This window comes from Suncus etruscus, chromosome 4, assembly GCF_024139225.1.
Source record: "Suncus etruscus isolate mSunEtr1 chromosome 4, mSunEtr1.pri.cur, whole genome shotgun sequence".
NCBI classification, from domain to species: Eukaryota; Metazoa; Chordata; class Mammalia; order Eulipotyphla; family Soricidae; genus Suncus; species Suncus etruscus.
The window spans coordinates 71,847,089-71,865,271 of NC_064851.1; the positions used below are offsets into that span (position 1 = coordinate 71,847,089).

Here is an 18,183-nt window from a genome sequence, read left to right on the forward strand (position 1 = left end):
TTGACTGCCTCCTCCTTTTCAGACGTTCTCGGGAAGTCTCTCCACACTTGGAGATTTTTCGCTGAGTGAGTCCAGTGCTGCCTCCTTGTCCCTGCACTCTCTTCTCTCAGTAGGTCTTAATTTCCTTAGAAGCTCACTGTGCCTTGGGATTAGGGCCCTCAGCCTCTGGCCTGCACACTGAGCAGGGACTCTCCAGGAGCTGTGGAAGACTTCACAGATGCTGCTGCCTCTCCACACACAGACTCCCACAGGTTATTCTGGAATGTCTTCTACATGGTCAAGACTCTGGACATGGCTTTGCTTTTTGTTTTAGAACACACTTCCTCAGCTAACAACGGCCAAGTCTATGTTCATTGGTCACATTTCTACAGATCAAGTGCTTTCTACAGGACCAGGAACTTTAATGCGTTCTTTGCAGTAGAAATCCTGATGGAAGAGTTTCTGCAATTTGCTGAGCACGTGCCTTTTTCACTATTCTGTGCTGGGCAACTGGGGGGGTCGGGTCGTCCGGACTTTTCACAATGTATAACAACCTTCCTCTGTGCACATTTCCTGCCCCAATGTCAACAGTTTTCTTCTCATCATCCCTGATACCCTCTTTCCTCCCACCCACCCTCCCCCGCTTGCCTCTGGGGCGGGCGTTTTACTTCACACACACTCTCACTGTCTTTCTCTCTTTCTCTCAACTTATGAGTTCTTATCTTATTAGATAAGAACTTCTTTCCATACATAAGATTTCCCATTTTAATGTGCCTATTGTAAAAGTGAACAATACTACATGAAACTACTGGTGCATATGCGGCTAAAAATAATAAGCTAAAAATCCTTATGACCTAGTCTAATTAGTACTCAGAATCAAGAGAAACTTATCTACTAGTATTTCTTACTTAAACAGACCTAAAAATGAATGGGGAAAACTACCTCTACATAAAAATTATACCTATTAAGGAAATGTATCTAAAGAAATATACAAAGGGATATATGTATATATAAATATACATGTACATACTTTTAAAGTCTTTTGAAATAGTCTGGGGGTAATAAAATTCTGAAAACTGCCCCCAGAATTCACTGATCAGAAAATTTCCTTGAGCTGGGAATTTCTCAAAAATGAAATCTGGAACCAAGCAACAATCCACAGTGAAGAGAAGTAGAAGTAAAAAAGAGGCTTCCAAGAGCAAATCAATTGCAGGAGTGGTAGCAGTTTCTTCCGGGTTGGTGCAAGGTGGTCTGAGATGTTGTATTTTTACTTTGGGAGCTGGTTGGCAGTTTTTTTATTTCGGGGGGGGAGGTAGGGCCAATGTTCTGGTTCCTGAGTGGTTCTCAGTTCCTGAGGGTAAATGGGTTTAAATGTGGAGAAATAACAAATAAGGGGTGAGAGAAAGTGAAGGGATAGAAAAAAATTTGCAAAGTGATAAGCAGGGGGGAGGGTTATATATATTATAGGAGGAAGGACTATAAACAAAATAGACAGACATTTTTAAGTACATTATGGATGGAGATTAGACATAGAGATTGCCAACACATACACTCAGGCACACACACAGACACTGAAGATGTGTAGCTTTAATTGGATTGTTAAAACAATAAGAACTAGCTTAAAAGATTATTAGCAACCATAATTATCTATATATAAAACAAATAATTATTATATGTATAATAAACAGTATTAGAGCCGGGTGGTGAGGAGCAGTAAGGTGTCTGCCTTGGCAGCACTAGTCTAGGACAGACTGTGGTTTGATCCCCTAGCGTCCCATATGGTTCCCCAAGCCAGTAGCGATTTCTGAGCGCATAGCCAAGAGTACCCCTTGAGCGTCACCAGATGTAGCCCCCCCCAAAAAAAAAAAACAAAAAAAAAACAGTATTAAGTATAAGGAACACATTTTAATATAAGTACAAATTAATAAAATATAAAATAAAGATCTAATAAAGAGATATAAAGACATACTCTCAGTCTTCTATACTTATTCAATTTGTTAGAATAGACTAGGAAGCAAATGCATTTTTAACGGAATATTTAAATACAAACCTTTCTTGTTTAGAGGTATCAAGAAATTTACAAATCTTTATGATAAAAAATTGTGTCTTAATATGGTTAATATTTTTATTGTTATGAAAGTGAATTGTTTAATTTTTTAGTTTATAATTATTCCACTTTATAATTAGATGTTATTGAAACTTAATAGCAAAGATGATCATTTGATAATTAAAAAATAAAACAATAAAGAAAGCCTTTTTCAGTTTATAAGACAAGTATGGCAAAGTTGGGAATATGTTGAGATCTATTTCACTCATATCTTACATTTCTTTTAAGAATACCCAATGATATGGTTTTCCAGCTGCATGAATGCTTCCCAACACATTGTCTTAGCATTTCAATTTCTATTTAACATTATCAAAGATTTTATGATTCATAAATGAGTCTTACAGGATCTTAATATACATTGCTTTGCCTCTTCATTGTTCTTTTATTATGTACTAGGGAGAAAATCAAATATTTGTTTTTCAGAAGTCTGTAAAAGGCTCCAGGTATTACCTTAAAAATGGAAAGTCTAAATCAAAACTGTTTCTGCTAAATTGGAAATGTCTTGCAACATAACTTTGAATTTTGATAGCATATGGCCTCAATTGTGCACTCTGATAAAAATATATTGGTATTTTTGTAAAAAAAAAAAAGTAAAGCATCATTACTGCTTTTAGCAGAAAAAAAACTAAAATATAGAATGCAAATATTTAATATTCAATGACCTTACTGGGATGTCTTTTTTTTCTTATTTTTATTGCTAATTATAACTTATTTAAGCACCAAACAGGTTGCTGTTTGGGTTTCAGTCATAAAATGTACACCTCCCTCCTATCACCAGAGCAACCTTCCCACTAACAATGTATTGTGTATTGTCTCGTTCCTCTCTCACACACTGCCTGTCTTCATGACTGACAATGTATTTCTCTCTCTGTTATTGTCATGGTAGATATTAGTGTAATTATTTCTCTAACAGTGCTCACTACATTTTGAGGTAAGCTTCATATTATGGACTCATCCTTCTAGCCCTTATCTTTATTGCCTTTTATTTTTCTTATAAGAGTCCAAGAATACGGGCCCAGAGAGATAGCACAGCTGCCTTTGCCTTGCAAGCAGTCCATCCAGGACCAAAGGTTGGTTGATTCGAATCTCAGTGTCCCATATGTCCCCCCATTCCTGCCAGGAGCTATTTCTGAGCAGACAGCCAGGAGTAACCCCTGAACACCACCGGGTGTGGCTCCAAAAAAAAATAGAGTCCAAGAATTATCCATTATTTCCATGTTCTCATTTTTGGTTATATAGAGTCTCTCACAGTAATATCTAATTATCCTTTGATTTTTTGTAGTATCTGTGATCTTCACCTTTTTATTTCTAATGTTGTTTAAGTTTCTCTCTCTCCCTTTGTGAGTTCTGCTAGGGGTTTAAGATATTATTTACTTTTTCAAAGAAACAACTCCTAATCTCATTGATCTTTGGGGTTGTTTTTTTGATTTTCAATTTTTAATATCTATCTAAAATGTATTTTCTTCTGCTGGTTTATTTTTGGTTCATTTTGTTGTTCATTTTCTAATTTTATTATTTTTCATTAATTTATTTATGTAGGCCTCTTTACCTTCCTGTTACAGTGTTGTATATTTTGGGAATATTTTGATGATAGCACAGTGGTAGGGTTTTTGCTTTGCACATAGCTGCCCAGGACAGACCTGGGTTTTTTCCCTAGCATCTCATATGGTTTTCCAAACCAGGAGCAATTTCTGAGCTCAGAGCCAGGAGTAACTCCTTAGTGCTGCTGAATGTGGCCCAAAAACCAAACAAACAAAAAAAAAGTTGTATATTTTGCTCTCAGTATCATTTTTACTGTGTTCAACAAATTCTGAAAATTTGTGTCTTCATCTTATTTGTTTCCAGGAATCTTTTGATTTCCTCTTTACCTTTTTCTCCGATCCACTGCTTGTTCAGTAGTGAGCTGTTTAATTTCCAAGTGTTAATGTTTTTCCACTCTATCTCTTTGTAATTCAATTTTAATTTTAGTGTATTACAACCTGAGAAGTTAGTTTATACAATTTCTATCCTCTGATTTTATAGAGATACATTTTATAAGCCAGCATTTTGTCTATCCTGGAGAATAACCCATGTATATTGGAGAAGAATTATGTATTACATATTATTAATGCTTTATACAATGTATTATATATTATATATATATATTTCTAACAAGACACTTTCTTCCATTTTCCTTTCAGAGCTAGTGTATCCTCATTAGTTTTCAGCAGGTTGACCTATCAAGGGTGGCAGGCTGGTGTCGAGGCCTCCCACTATTATTGTGTTGCTATTTATGTCTTTCAGATTTGTCAACAATTGTTTTAAGTATTTTGCCGGTCCCATATTATGTGCATACATGTTTTGAAGTATGATTTCTTCCTGTTGTACATATCTTTTGATTATTAAAAATGTCCATCTCTGTTCCTTATATTATTAAATCTATAATGTGTATCTTCTGATATTTATATAGCCACTTCATTCTTTTATTTGGGGCCGGGTCATACCCGGCAGCGCTCAGGGGTTACTCCTGGCTCTACACTCAGAAATCGCTCCTGGCAGGCTTGGGCGACCATTGTGATGCCAGGATTCGAACCACAGACCTTCAGCATGCAAGGCAAATGCCTTACCTCCATGCTATCTCTTCGGCCCCCATCCTTTAAAAAAAAAGGATTATTGCTTGCATGATTGTCCTCCAACCTATGATTTTGAGTCTGTGTGTTCTGACTATTAATATATTATTTCTTGTAGGCAGCAGAATATTGGGTTCAGCTTTTAAGTACATTTTGCTACTGTATGTCTCTTAATTTGTTTATATAGTCCATTGATATTGAGAGAAATCATTTTCATGGAATTTAGTGTCATCCCTCTAAAGGAGTTTGGTGTGTCTGTTGGTCTCTTGTCTTTAGGTGACCTTTCATTTTGTCTTTGAAGGTAAATAAAAACAATGTGACCACTCACACTCCATTGTGAATCACATATACCAAGACAATACTATCATGTTTGATAAGACTTTGGTTAAAAAGATCCTCATTCACTCTTGGTGGAAATGTTATCTGGTTCAGCCTCCCTGGAAATAGTTCAAACTTTTCTCATTAAATTACAAATACAGCTTTAATATGACTAGACATTCCATTATTGGTATATTCTTCTAAAAAAAGAGAAATCTGAAAATATATATGTTGACCTATTTTCATTGCAGCACATAGTACAATAGCCAGGATATGGAAGTGACCTGAATGTTCACTGACATGTTTGGATTGAAAAATAGAAAAAGCTAAAGCATATCTCCACAATCAGATACCACTTGGCTGGAAGAAAAATGAAATGTTAACATTTGTTGTAACTTGGATGAAAATAGATGGCATCATGTTAAGAGCAAATAAGTCAGAGTTAGTACCAATACCATATGATTTTATTTACCTGTGGTATATTAGAAATGAAACATGGACATAAATATTGTATAATGAGAAACCTAGAACTTGAAATACAAAAACTGAAATTAAGAAGCTATATCAAGGTGCTTAAATAAAGGTATAAAAAAAGAAGCTAGAGGAAGAAAATGAAGGGGAGATGAGGTGACTGACAAAATTAATATAAAAACATTAATGGAGAGTCTTGAACAGTTTGGTGATAGTGAGATAATGATGACAGTGTACATAAAAACCATAAGCTGGGGCCGGAATGGTGGCGCAAGTGATAAGGCATCTGCCTTGCGCCCGCTAGCCTAGGACAAACTGCAGTTTGATCCCCTGTAGTCTCTTATATTCCCCCAAGCCAGGAGCAATTTCTGAGCACATAGCCAGGCGTAAACCCTGAGCATCACCAGGTGTGGCCCAAAAACAAAAAAACAAAAAACAAAAAACCCATAAGCAATAACACTATAAACATGAACAAAAAAATCTATTAATTAATTTGTAATTTCACCATGAATTACAACTAATATGTATCAAAATTCTGTGTCTCCCCCTTATGCTTCTAATAATATCTAATAGTAATTTTAGATACCTTAGAAATGCCATATAGGACACTGAGTGTCCAAAATGTCTAGCTGCTAAAGTTATGTTTTATCTATTTCATTATAGTAATGTTTCTGATATAGTTTTACTTAAAAATTATAAATTTTGTCATTAAAATTGTTAGTACTGTTATGAGATGTATTTAAGTACAAATTCATTAATTTGTCTTTCATTTTTATTTTACTATTAGACATACAGATATTGGTACTCAATATCACCACCAGTGTCATCCTCCCTCCACCAATGTTTCCAGAGTTCATTCCATACTTTTTCCTCATAAACCAATCCCACAATCCTGCCATCATAACAGGAAACTATTTTTTGTTTTGTTTTTTTATTTGGCCACACTTAGTAATGCTCGGGGGTTACTCCTGGCTATGTGTTCAGAAATTGCTCCTGGCTTGGGGGACCATATGGAATGCTAGGGGATCGAACTTAGGTTAGCATATGCAACGCAGATGCCATACCACTTGCACTCTTTTACGAAAAGAATTGTTTTATCATCTAAGTTTACTTTCTACTTTCCTCTTTTAAAACATAACTCTTTTTATCTTTTAGATTGGTTGCATTGTCTTTTACCTATTTTTTTATCCCCTGTTAGTATGAGGTTGTGAGATTTATTTTTAATTAATTTAGTTGGCATTTTAACAAGTAGACCAAATAGGTAGCATCAATAAATCAAAAATGCATATGTTGTCCTTATTTTTAAGAGCAATATAGCAACCTTATTAGAAAACATAAATTGTTCAACCCCCAGGACATGTACCTGTTTAAAAATATTAAACTTGATTTTATTTAATATCATAAATAAATTAGTGACATATTTTTATTATTAATATTTGCTTAGCTTAATGTATATTTGCTTTGTTCTCATTTCACCAATCTCTTAATATAAAATTTCTTCTAATAGAAAATCTTTTTCTAAACAAAATTTTTACTAGTTTCTTCCTATTGTAATAGTAGGTGTAGAGGCTCAGGTTTATTTTCTCAAGTAATCAAGGTTAAGAGCAAGGGAAAAGCTATATTCAAAATATGTTTTATTTAGAAAAGAAAAGTAAAGCATAGAAATTGTCAGATTATACTAGGTGTTTCCAAAAAAGTAGTTCCAAAGACAGGCAGTATTGTTTATTCTTTTAAACATTTAACGAAGGGAGGTGAGTATTCGTTTATCATATTCCAAGAATGCCAGGTTTTTGTTGTCGTTGTTGTTTTGTTTTGTTTTGTTTTGGGGCCACACCAGGTGAGCTCGGGGTTACTCTTGGCTATGAGCTCAGAAATCGCTCCTGGCTTGGGGGACCAAAATGGACTCTGAGGGATGGAATTGTGGTCAGTCCTAGGCTAGCTCTTGCAAGGCAGACGCCTTACCTCTAGCACCACATCTCCGGACCCCAAAATGCCAGTTCTTAAAACAAAGAGTGTGCTGAGATAATTTTTTTCTGGATTCTGGATCCAGCAAGGCCAAGGTTATCAAGGTTATCAGGTACCACCTAGGCCTCCTTTGTGACGTTTATATTAGATAATTACTTTTTAAAGCCATATTTCTAATATTTCTAGACCTGTTTCCCTATTTCCATTACTCCCGGAAGGTTTTATATAAATTCTTTCATATACTGCCTTCCAGCATTTAGTTAGAACTTTTAGTTGTGCTTAGGGCTTATTCCCTCTCTGCACTCAAGTGATCAACTCTGGCAGGCTCAAGGAATTATATGGAAAACCTGGGGTTGAATTTAACCAGTCATGTGCATGGCAAAAGCCCAATTTATTGTACTATATCTCCAGCCTCAGAACAATCTCTTCTTAAGTTTTAGTATTTCCTAAAATCTCTTTACTGGGCTCCCTACCTATTTACCCACAACTCGCCTGTACACTAAATCTGTACTTAAGGGGTACACAGATTAAAATTTTATGCAAACTTAATTAACAATGCTCAGGCAATAGTTTTGTTTTGTTTTGTTTTAATCAGAGTTGTCGGTCTGAAAAACACATCAGATTAGACAACTTTTTAAAACATTAGGCCCTGCAGGAAAAAAAAGCTTCTTAAAAGCTTTGCTGTGTTTTTGGATATGATACCTAGGTGTGGCATTTCTGTTTTTAACATAGGAAATCTATAGGAAATAGAGAAAATCTTTCTGCTGTTTTCTACAGAACAAGAACAATTTGCTTTTTAACCAAAAGTTAGTTAATCAGGTTGCATTTATTCCACCCTTCAACCAGTACCTCAGTACCTGCTGATTCTGCTTCTGAGACATATTTTCCTTCTCAGGTATGAGGTGATATCTCAATGTTTTTATTTATATTGAAGTAAAATCTCCATAACTAACTGCTAAATCTTAAAATTCATGATCATGAAATAATTTTGCATTTATTTTTAAACAATAACAAATAGGTGGCTGTGCACTTTCCACAATAGCTTGCATTTTTAAGACATATATTTATGGCTTTTGTGTAATAGTTGTGACTTCATTGTAATCTTTCTTGGCATAGTACACATTTCCTTATTCCTTGAGTGTCTCTGCTTCCTTCTTGGCCTGATTGCACTCAGTGGCAGCCGCCAAATCACCACTGGGACCAGAGTCACCTTGATGATGCTTGAGAAATTCTGGAAGCTCTAGGTCATGCACAGCAGTCTGTCCGGTTGGATGCCACCTTCCTCCGGGGACATCTAGGGCAATTGTCATCTATCTCTGGGAAATGCCATGGCTACAACGTGAAGTTTCTAGAATGCCCTAGAACTGCATCACAAAAATACTCAGGCACACCTGGAATGTGAATGCTATTGCAGTCATGGAATATGAGAGAATAGCAAAAACAAATTTTGAGAAGTGGGATTTCCGAAAGGTTCTTTTCTGTTTGGACCACACCCTAGAATTTGCCCCTTGTCATTGCTTCAAAATCCTCACTGCAGAATGTTTAGCAATGCTGGGTCATAATCCAGTGGCACAGTCTATAGGCATTGACATTTTACGAATGGATTCCACCAATGGAGATGCTCTATATGTACGAGGATTTTGACTTTCTTATGAAGATTGCATTGTGAAGGCTGTTCAGTTTTTGTGCAAGCACTCAGGATGGCCCCTGATTGTGAGAAGGGCTGCATTGCTTGCAGAAATGTCAACGCACTTAAAGCAATAAAGGAAAAAGGGAATAAAACATTTAAAGAAAGAAATTACAAGCTTGTGCGTCTGGAGAGATAGCATGGAGGTAAGGCATCTGCCTTTCATGCAGAGAGTCGTTGGTTCGAATCCCGGCATCCCATATGGTCCCCCGAGCCTGCCAGGAGCGATTTTTGAGCCTAGAGACAGGAGAAACTCCTGAGCTCTGCCGGGTGTGACCCAAAAACAAACACACAAACAAAAAAGAAATTACAAGCTTGCATATAAACTGTACACAGAAGCTCTGGAATAGACCCCAAACATTATAAAAAACACACAATTACCCCTGAGCGCAGCCGGATGTGAACTCAAATAAATAATCCCCCCAACCCCCCCCCCCAAAAAAAAACAAAAACAAAACACTAAATTCTACTGTTCTAGTTACGGGTTAATCCAAGTTTAGAAACTAGATGATGCGATAGAAGACTGTAGGGCTAGGTGAAAACTTGACGACACATGTATAAAGGCTACTTGAGAATGGCTCAGTGTTACATAAACGCAGAACAGTTGGAAGAAGCAATGCAGAGCTATGAAAAGGTGTATCAAAAGAGAAAAGAGAACACAAACAGCTCCTGAAAAAAATGCACAGCGGGAACTGAAGAAATATAAGAGGAGAGATTTACTACAAGATACTGGGAGTGGACAAGAACACCTCCAAGGACTAGATCAAGAAGGTCTATTTTGAAATGGGCCTTGATGCACCCACCCAGGATGGGCAAAGTGGTATTTAAATGCTAAAGGTCAGAAGAAGGAGGTGAAAAAGTTCAAAGAAGATGAGGAAGCTTCATAATTCTCTCTGATCCCACATAAAAGACTGGCTATGACAGTGGACGGGACCTGGAATGAGGATGACATAAATATGGGTAATTTTGTTGCAAATAATATCTTTAAGGCATTTTTTTTTTTTTGTGCTTCGGGGGCCTTCAGGTTCAGAAGCCTTCAGGCTCAGGAAATTCTTTTTCCAGTTTGGCTAGTAAAGGGAAATGAGCCAGAACACAGGAAATGCAGACTTAATGCCCTTAACCATGAATGTGGACACAATTCAACTGCTCCCTTGAGCATGGCTCTATGTGCTAAAGCAGTTTCGTATTCTCAGTTGGATCCCTGTGTCTGTGAGTGGGGTGAAGAAGAGGAGCCAGCGCTTAAGTCTGTGGGGAGTGGAGAAAATGGAAGGCGGACAAGGAGGCAGCATTTGAATTTTTGTTTTAGTGTATAACCTTTATTTAAAAATAAAAATTATCTAAAAATAGCAGTATAATCTTTCATGTTTATTAACCATTTATAAACAGTTATTATGGAAGTGTGTTCACTTTTTTTCAACTTTTCTTTGTTTTTATGATTGTTTTTACTGAGTTTTATCAAATAATTTAGATATCAGATTTTATTCCTTTATATCTGAAGTATTTTGTAAATAACTTCATCAAGGTAAATGGGTTGTTTTTTTTTTTTTCCAAAGTTTTATTTACCTGAAATATTTTTTAATTTATACACTTGATCTACTTATATTTTAAAATGCTTTTGACAGTGTCATGTGGTCAATTGATATACATTTGGTATTTATTATCATGTAGTGTCATGATATCATGCTACAATCATGAAACCCAAAACAAGAATGAAAATGGATCACATTACAGCAGTTAAAATGGTATATACTTCATTAAAAATGAAAATTACAAATGTTCACAGGATGTGTTGCAAAAGGAACCTACATTCACTACTGGTGGACAGTGCAATGAATTGAGGCTCTAAATCACAAATAATATGGAAATTTCTGAAACAAAAAATAAAATAGATCTCTCACTTGACTCAGCTATCCCTCTCCCATGTATCTATCCCCAAAACTATCTACTTATGCCCCAAACTTAAATACATTGATTTTAAAAGAATTTTGTATGCCTAAGTTCACTACAACTCTTATTACAATAGCCAAGGCATGGAAACTACCCAAATGTCCAACAATAGATAATGTTAAAAAGGTTATGGTGCATTTACACAATGGAATATAATGTCACTAAAAACACATTTAAGGCATGAGTTTTGGAATAACTTGGATGGAATTAGAAGGTATCATGCTAAAAGAAATGAGGAAAACGGGCACATACAGGATGATTTACTATTATGAGATATAGGAAAAACAAATCAAGGGTTGTCAGCAGTTTCAATCAGTAACAATTACACACTAGAATACAAAATATCTATAAAACATAGAATATCAGAGGTTTGGGTGTGGGAATGAGAAACAAATCAGTTTGTTTAAGAAGTGAGAAGTAGGGCCCGGAGAAATAGCACAGCGGCGTTGCCTTGCAAGCAGCCGATCCAGGACCAAAGGTGGTTGGTTCGAATCCCGGTGTCCCCATATGGTCCCCCGTGCCTGCAAGGAAGCTATTTCTGAGCAGACAGCCAGGGAGTAAGCCTGAGCACTGCCGGGTGTGGCCAGAAAAACAAAAAACAAACAAACAAACAAAAAAACAAGAGTTAAACTTTTGTTAAGATATCAGCAAGGGACTTCTGAGAATTATGTTATGGGTTGATTGTCCTTTCACTGTAACTTTACCGTGTCCTCTTTCTTTGCATCCTTGTTCTCATAATTAAAAATAAAATTAAAAAAATTAAAGAAGTAAGAAAGTAACTTAACAGAGCCAGAGAGAGAGCATGAAGTAAGGAGTTTGCTTGCATGCAGAAGGACGGTAGTTCGAATCTGGTATCCCATATGGTCGCCGGAGCATGCCAGGAGCGATTTCTGAGCTTAGAGTGAGGGAGTAACCCCTGAGTGCTGCCGGATGTGACCCCAAAAAATAACAACAAAAAGAAGTAACTTAACATTAGTAGACTTTAGGCGACGTTAGTAGAAGTTCTTAAGCACCTTACTACCCTATACTGTAATAATCACTATCATGATAAAGCACCATATTTTAATATATACTTTAATTGTAATCCTTGTGAGATACAAAACGTTTGTTTCTGATTAATTTCAATTGTATAAGTATCCAACACCCTTCATCAGTACATAATTTTATGTTACCAGTGTCCTTAATTTCCTTCTTTCCCTTGAACTGTCCAGGAATCCCAGAAGGTCCGTGAGCACTTTGTCCACTTCAATGCTGACATTTCCTTCTATCTCTGCCTCTGTTACTCTATGCCTCTCTCCTGTCTCTATCTTAATCTCCCTCTGTTTTCTCTTTTTCTCTTCCTTGTTTTTTTCTTTTAGACACTATGGTGGTCAATATTATTATTGAGGGATATCATTACATTATCACTTTACCTCCTTTTATCACCCAGTTCTTGTCCAAAGTGCTTATTTCCAACTAACACTGTCAGCTAACATTGTCATAGTGGTCTCTTCTAAAGCAACTATATAGTTTAATTGTACTTATTTTTATATGAAAGAGGATGATGATGATGATAATGAGACTACATCTGTAGATATGTCTTTTTAAAAATAAATTTTTTATTTAAACACCATGTCTACAAACACGTTGTAGATGGATCTCAGTCATAAAAGTACTTCCCTTACACAGTGCATCCTTCACCTCCTTCCTTAACCTTATTTCTAATTACTTAATTTTTTCTGTTACTATTTTAAATGGGATTATACTATTGAATTCTTTCCTAGTTTAGTTAACATATATACCTAAAGAAACATATGTTTCTATATTAATCTTGTTGCTGCCACAAGTAAAATAAGTGACTTATTGTTTATAATAGTCTTTATAGTGGTTACTTTGTTTTTCTATGTGTATGTCATCGAAAAGTAGAATTTGTCTTTTCCAATTGGATTTATTTTGTAGATTGCTTGTTTTAAATTCTCTCATTAGATTTTCTTACATAATTTGTTTTGGAATGTTGAAAATGAGCATTCACTATCTGAACTCAAAAAAAAATAACGGAGCTCTAACCATTGGAGTATGAAGTTTACATGTGGGGGGCTTGTCTGATACCATCTTTATTATGTAAAGTCTACTTTTTCTATCCTCTTTATATTGATTAGTTTTAATAGTAAATAAATGTTTAATCCTGCCAATACTGTTTGTGGTTTCTATTGACATGCTATTATGTCTTGTATTTTATAGATAATATAACATATTGAGGGGTGGAATGGCAGCGCGAGAGTTGGTAAAGTGTTTTCTTGCACTTGCTAACCTAGGACTGACTGATGGTTCAAATCCTCCTGGCAATGCCATATGGTTCCCTGGAATCAGGAGTGATTTCTGAGGCTCATAGCCATGAGTAACCCCTGAGGTGTCACAGGGTGTACCCCCACCAAAAAAAGGGGAAAATAATATGACATATTAATTGATTATCATATATACATATACGTGTATCATATATACATGTACATAAACAGGTATACATGTAATATGACAGCAATTTTCAATCAATAACAAACCTACACACCAGAATATAGACTATTTATAGAATATAGAATATCAGAGGCTTGGGTGTGGAGTGAAGAACAAATCAGGTTGTTTAAGAAGTAACTTAACATTAGTAGACTTCAGGCTTTTTGGGCCACACCTGTGATGCTCAGGAGTTACTCCTGGCTATGCGCTCAGAAATCACTTAGGTCTTCTGCATGTAAGGCAAATGCCCTTCAAACAGTGCTATTGCTCAGGCCACCTGATCATCATATATTAACCATGGATACATTCCTGACATAAATGGCACTTGGTCTAATGCAAGAATTTCTTTATCTTTGTAATTCAGTTGATAAGACTATGTTGAATTTAAGACTAAATTCATGGTCCTCTGATATTACTTCCTGTAGGACATTGGCTGCATAAGACACTGCACTTAAGGTAGGGGACAAGGTGTATGCTTCCTGGGCTTTTGTTGCTGGCTTCAAAAAGTACTGAACATTAATTAAGGAGAACATAAAAACAAATTGCTCAGATAAATTTTATACTGTGAGCAATAGATGTTCCTGATAGCAGAAAGGTAAGATTCCTGCTCGGTACTCTGACCTTTCTGTCTACTTTCAGTCATTATGTCATCTTATAGTGCTATGTCATACAGATAAAACAAAAACCTGGAAGGGCATCTAGATTATTCTCTTATAAAGATGCATAATTTTTTGCATCTTTCACAGACCATATTTATTGTATTAAGTTAGGCGTAAGTCTTTACCCATTTATGCATCCCACTTCTGTATTGATATTTAGAGGAAACCTCCGGACATAACTCACCTTCATGGAATGCAGATCTCTTTACAATGCAGTTCCCATGCTGGGTGACCTTATTACAGTTATAAAACCTTTTTTCCTCAGAGGCTCTGTCCCCTCAGGCACCTCCATTCTTGGATGCTGTGCTGATATCATTACCACGGGATCGATTGTTAAGGTGTCCCCTTTCGGATGACTTCTATCACTTTTGTTTGTGGCATTAATGATCCTTTAAGTTATTCTCTTTAAAACACACTTACTTTGGTGGAAAGAGGACTCAAGGATCTTCCTCTTTTGCCATCTTGTTCAGCTCATTTGCCTGTGTTTTAAATGCCAGTTTACATTATTATTTTGCCTGTTATGAATTTCATATAAATAAGGGGCCAGGTGAGTGCCCCGCCCAGAGCCAGGGAGCCCGAACCCAGCGGAGACTGCCCGGCAGAGGCTTGGATGGGGTGGAGCTCCATAATACTCCCAGAGAGAGGAGGGAGGACAGAGAGCTAGGCTCAACAGCGCCAGCAACCATTGTGGCCAGGAGCAGAACTGCACCGCTGACTGAAACAAGGAGCAGAAAAGAATCCTAAAGGCCAGGCAAGGCTGACAGCTAAGTAGCAAAGGGAGAAGAAAGAGCTAAGTCCAACAAGCTCACCCAACAGCCCCCCCCCTAGAACCACCCTCAGGAAAGGGACCCATCTTCACACACAGGGGACCAAAGCAGGCCGAAATTAGAAGCCACAGCACTCCAAAGCACACTATTGAATACAAAGAAATATGCGTAAATCAAGAAGATCCCTAATATCGGGAGACACCATGACAACCCTAGCAAGTTTCCAAGCCCACCAAAATGCACAGATCCAGGGGAAGAAGACCTAAAAGCGGCCATGAGGAAGGAAATGCATGAATTAATAAAAGAAATCAAAGAAGCCCTAGTACTGAATATAAGAAATTCTTGGATGAACGAATCAGCCAAAAAAAAGAAGAAATGTCAAAGAACATGAGAGAGTCCATACAAAACAAATGAAGAATTAAAAGACAAAATAACAAGCCTTACGAGCAGAAACACAGAGTTAGAGAAGCACATTGAATTTCATATCAATAATTCTTACATATTTGCTATTTTAAAAATTCCATGGTTCAACTGTTCTATTAAGCAGCATAGTTTCTTGATTTTTTTATGGTTTAGTTTTCTTATTTTTATGTTTTAAAAGACAATAGTATTCTTGTTTAATAAATCCTACTTGAATATTCATAGTTATTTATAATCATTTTCTTTTTTTCTTTTTTCTTTAAATATAGATTTTAATTTATTGGTGCTTATGTAAAGGATGATGTAATTATCTACATTTGAGTAGTTCTATAATTTTTATTTCTGTTGATTTTTTATTTTATTTATTAAATAATATATTTGTTTAAGCACCATGTATAAACATGTTTGTAGTTGTGTACCAGTTATAAAAATGAACACCCTCCTTCACCAGTGCAACATTCCCACCACAATGCCCTCCATCTCCCTCCTCCCCCAAATCTTGCCTGTATTTGAGTCAGGCATTATACTTCTCTCACTCATTAAAAATGTCATAATAGTTGTTAGTGTAGTTATTTCTCTATCTGCATTCACCAGTCTGTGATGAGCTTCATATCGTGAGCTGGTATTTCTAGGCCACACCTTTATTATCTCTGGATATTATTACAATGTCTTTTTTTTAAATCCAACAGATGAGTGGCACTATTCTGTGTGTGTATGTCTCTCTACCTCTGACTTATTCACTCAGCATAAAAGTTTTCATGTCTATATATGTATAGGAAATTTTCTTGACTTTATTTTTACTGACAGCTGCAAAGTATTCCATTGTGTCTATATACCACAGTTTCTTTAGCCACTCATCTGTTGTCAGGCATCTGGTTTTCCAGATTCTGTCTATTGTAAGTAGCTCTGCAATGAATATAGATGTGCAGAAGGCATTTTAGTATTATGATTTTGTATTTCTAGAGTCCATCTCTAGGAATGGTATAGTTGGATCATATGAAAACTCAATTTCCAGTTTTTTGAGAAATCTCTATATAGAGTTTTTCATAAAGGCTATACTAGACAGCATTCCTAACAGCAGTGAATGAGAGTTTATTTCTCCATACATCCCAGCCATCATTGATTGTTTTTATTCTTTGTGATATGATTTTATGCCAGTTTATGTGATGTGAGACAGTACCTCATTGTTGTTTTGATTTGCATCTCCCTGATGATTAGTTATGTGGAGCATTTTTTCATGTATCTTTGGCCATTTGTATTTCTTCTTTGAGAAAAGTATCTGTTCATTTGTTCTCCCCGTTTTTTTGATGAGTTAGATATTTTTTTCTTGTTCAGTTCCATCAGTACCTTGTATATTTTAGACATTAGCCCCTTATCTGATGGGTATTGGGTGAATAGTTTCTTCCATTCTGTGCGTGACCTTTGTACCCCAGTCACTATTTCCTTTGAAGTGCAGAAGCTTCTTAGCTTAATACAGAACCATTTGTTTTTCTCTGCTTCCCCTGTTTGGACAATGTTGTTTCCTCTTTGAAGATGCCTTTAGTCTCAATATCATGGAGTTTTTTACCTATATGTTCTTCTATATACCTTATGGTTCAGGGTTTGATATCAAGGTCTTTAGTCCATTTGGATTTGACCTTTGTGCATGATGTTAAATGGAGGTATGAGTTCACTTTTTTGCATATGGCTGACCAATTGTCCCAGCACCACTTTTTAGAGAAGCATTCCTTGCTTCCGTTTTGTGTTTCTTGCCTCTTTATTAAAAGATTACTTGTATGTCTGAGAACATTCTCTAAATATTCAAGTTTAATTTATTCTCTTGGAAACTTTCTGATATTTTACTGTTAAAAAACATTGTAACACTTCGCACCTTTTTAAGTATAAAATTTTCTCAGATAAATACATATGCTGCAGATGATTTGTGATTATATATACTATATATATATATATATATATATATATATATAGTCTCCAAAACCTATGAAAATAAATGTCTCAATTGCTATTCTTTAAGGTCAGCAAGATATGACTTCATAATTAATATTCTCAGGTGGTGATTTTTAAGTTTTATACAACAAATGTGTACAGGATGAGCGTTTCTTTGAGTTGAACACCCTGTGATGATAATTTTGGCTTTATTTAAAATTCTTTTCTGTTTTATTTTATTCTGTTGTGGGTAAACATCTGTTTGTGCTTAGGGCTTACTCCTGGCTCTGTAATCTCTACTGGTGGGCTTGTGTTTGGGATTAATCCATGTTAGCCATGTGTATGGCAAATGCCCTTCTACTGTACTACTGCTCCAACTCACTGATTTAAAAGTTTCATTTAATTATTTTAGGGACATGGGCATTATTTTCTTTGTTTGATTCTGTCTTATCAGCTTCAAGTTTTAGTCTGAGTTTTTGAGCACTAATAAAATTTTAGGTAATATAAACTATTTTTTCTCACTTATGTTTTCTCATTTATTTTAAATTGTTTTTTAAGATTAATAAGTGTTCTTGAAATATGGTTTTAGGTATTTCTGCAAATATTTAGTTTTTCTCACATAACTTTAGATTCTTACCACATTTATTCTCAGAAAAATGGCATTTATGACCCCAACCCCAAGAGGAGAACATGACATTACAACTTTTAACTTAAACCAAAATATGGCAATCATGTAAAATGACAGTGTGTATGTAAATAATTATGTCAAACTAGAAATACAAATAATAAATTTTTTTTATTCACAAGGGGATTATTTTCTACAATCTTTATGCTAGTC

General features: G+C 35.7%; 1 protein-coding gene and 1 pseudogene across 2 annotated transcripts in view; both read left to right on the forward strand.

The window, feature by feature from the left end:
* The window catches only part of GRIK2 (glutamate ionotropic receptor kainate type subunit 2), a 691,383-nt gene that overhangs the window by 478,307 nt on the left and 194,893 nt on the right, over positions 1 to 18,183 (forward strand). The gene's annotated exons all lie outside the window — the stretch shown is intronic.
* LOC126006146 (dnaJ homolog subfamily C member 7-like) lies at positions 1,111 to 12,542 on the forward strand (annotated as a pseudogene).